At 42.1% G+C, this 2,454-nt stretch overlaps 1 non-coding gene across 1 annotated transcript; it reads right to left on the bottom strand.

Annotated features, from left to right (window-relative positions):
• Positions 1–2,029: 2,029 nt before the first annotated feature.
• On the bottom strand, positions 2,030–2,148 carry LOC145399510 (5S ribosomal RNA). Its single transcript, XR_013897308.1, has one exon. It is a non-coding gene; the product is annotated as a 5S ribosomal RNA (ribosomal RNA).
• Positions 2,149–2,454: the final 306 nt, after the last annotated feature.

The raw sequence follows: 2,454 nt of genomic DNA, 5'->3' as shown, positions 1-2,454 counted from the left end.
TGGTTGTATCGTCCCGACTTAGGTCGGGATAGGCCGGTCCTGCAGTGGATACTCAAACGGCTGATGATGATATATATATATATATATATATAGAGAGAGAGAGAGAGAGAGAGAGAGAGAGAGAGAGAGAGAGAGAGAATTTCGTCCAGCAACCAACAGTACCTCTATAAGTTTTGAGTTAGCCTAAAATTGTCATAATCTCATTCTGAATACTGAGCGATAGCAGGATTATAACACTAAAATGTGGTGGTAATTACAAACAGGTATTATGGAAAGGATGTACATCCATGATTTTGTCATATTCTTCCATTGATTTTCGTGAAATGAGCAGTAAAATAAGGAAAATCTTCGCCTGCATAACGTGAATGTACTATTGGGAAGTAAACTGACAACTAAATGATGGGGTAAGAGAAACAGGAATAAATAACTCCTCGTCATCTAACTGGTTCGTAGATACATATCTCTTGACAGTAGCATCTAACTGATAAAGGTAATTTTAATCAAACAGATAAACTGATAATTTGCGTCACAAGGTATGCTGATGTTTATTCCTAAGATTCATATCGACCTCACACGATTCTTGGATGGTGACTAAGAGGGTGAGAATCTGCGGTCCATTTGGCTGGCGAGGAGTGCAGTTGGTGGGATAATATTTGTATAATGATCAGGCTGGAGGTAACAGGGAAGGTTGTGGTCATTAGTTTCGGAGAAAGGACGAGACATCTAACCCAAACTGGAGCAAGGAAAACTTTGATTATATGAAAATTGTTTGAAGAAGAGATAAAACTTTACTGATTTCCACAAGACCCAGAGATATGCCATACAAACACCATAGCTAGTATCAATATACGAGTCCTGAGTGTGACAGGCCTAACATACAATATACTCAATATTGGCGGTGGATTTTAGCGACTAGGACTGCTGGGGCACAGGGATATGGCAGCCTAATCTATACCCACAGTTCGACGCGTAAGAGCGAGAGAGAGAGAGAGAGAGAGAGAGAGAGAGAGAGAGAGAAATCGGTGATAATGGAAAAAGTTAACGAACACTGATACTGTAGTACCTCTTCATTCTGACCGATCTCACCCAAGCTGAATATAATCATCCGGTAATAGCAAGAAAGGTGTATAAGAGAAGCCTTCTCAGAAAGAACTCTTGAGTGAAAACTCTCTAATTACTTTTCTACGACAAGTTCTTATGCTGAATTAGGCCCTAAATGAGAGGACGCGACTTATATATTGTTGTTGCTGCTTCCAGACGGTTTTATTCAGCGTGAAATGTAGGTCCGTATAAATTTTTTGTACGGAAAATTCTAGAATAACCCGAATTCCTGATGATGTATCTACTGGACTATAACTTATATGTCTAGAGGGAACCCAAGAAGTGGAGTAGTTAATGGGGGCAGTATTTTATCCCTCCAGTTAGACAGTTCTATATTAAATAGGCTTGTAGCTGCAGGAATATGACTAACAGGGCGTTCTCGGGGCTGCGCTGTGATCCTTGACTAATCTTTTATGATGATACCTTCCTTCATGAAGTATTACGATTGCCTGACGATATTACTTCGCTTAAAGAGGACCTCTATTAGCAAGAGAGATGGTTAATGAAGGGATTATCTGACTACTGTACAACCACATGTCTCATAATGTACATTAATTTAACTGGAGGTAGAGGAAAAGGACAAATAAAATGTTTGGCGGCCACATTCTCGCATGTTGTATTCTAAAGGGGAAGAAATGATTACTTACGGAGCGGGCATCCCATAAGGGTAAACTTGGTCCTAGTGAGTGTCTTTCACAATGTAAATTTTCGTTTTCTTAGGTAATGAAATATTACCATGCATACAAACGTTTCACTCCTTCCAGGCAACCACTTCCTGGCAGAGACGGAATCCCACTCTTGTTTAAGCCTGGTCATTCATTCATTGCCAGACGCCATGTATCCCAGACGGGGTGGCCAAGGGCTTAGAGTTAATTGTTTTACAGGGAGGGGCACTAATCCTCCACCAACCCCACTTGACACGTAGGGATGCCAACAGCATCTGGTGTTCCCAGGCGGTCACCCATCCAAGTACTAACCAGACCCAACGTTGCTTAACTTTGCTGATCGGACGGGAAGCGGTGTACTCAACGTGGTATGGCCGTTGGCCTGGTACAGATGGATATCTGCAATTGTGGTAAATTTCGTCTTCGTAGGTAAGGAAACTATGGCTATGCATACTGGTATTGGCGGGGCCCATGAAGGAGGTTGGTGGACCTCTGGGGACCCACCCTTCCTAAGTACAGTATACGTGTGGGCGAGGTCTACTACTGTGGAATATTATATATTCTTGGGTAAAAACTGATATTATCCTCTGGAAGCTGTCTCCCCGTGAGGGACGGGGGAGTCTCATCCTGCCTATTGCTCAGTCCAGACAAAGATCTAACACTGTGTAAAATTCCGCTTTACCTGATA

The sequence above is a fragment of the Coenobita brevimanus genome, chromosome 5, assembly GCF_032717465.1.
Source record: "Coenobita brevimanus isolate Jiangsu-jjx chromosome 5, ASM3271746v2, whole genome shotgun sequence".
Classification (NCBI taxonomy): Eukaryota; Metazoa; Arthropoda; class Malacostraca; order Decapoda; family Coenobitidae; genus Coenobita; species Coenobita brevimanus.
Note: the sequence above shows the minus strand (reverse complement) of the source record. Positions and strands in the feature narration are given on the sequence as shown.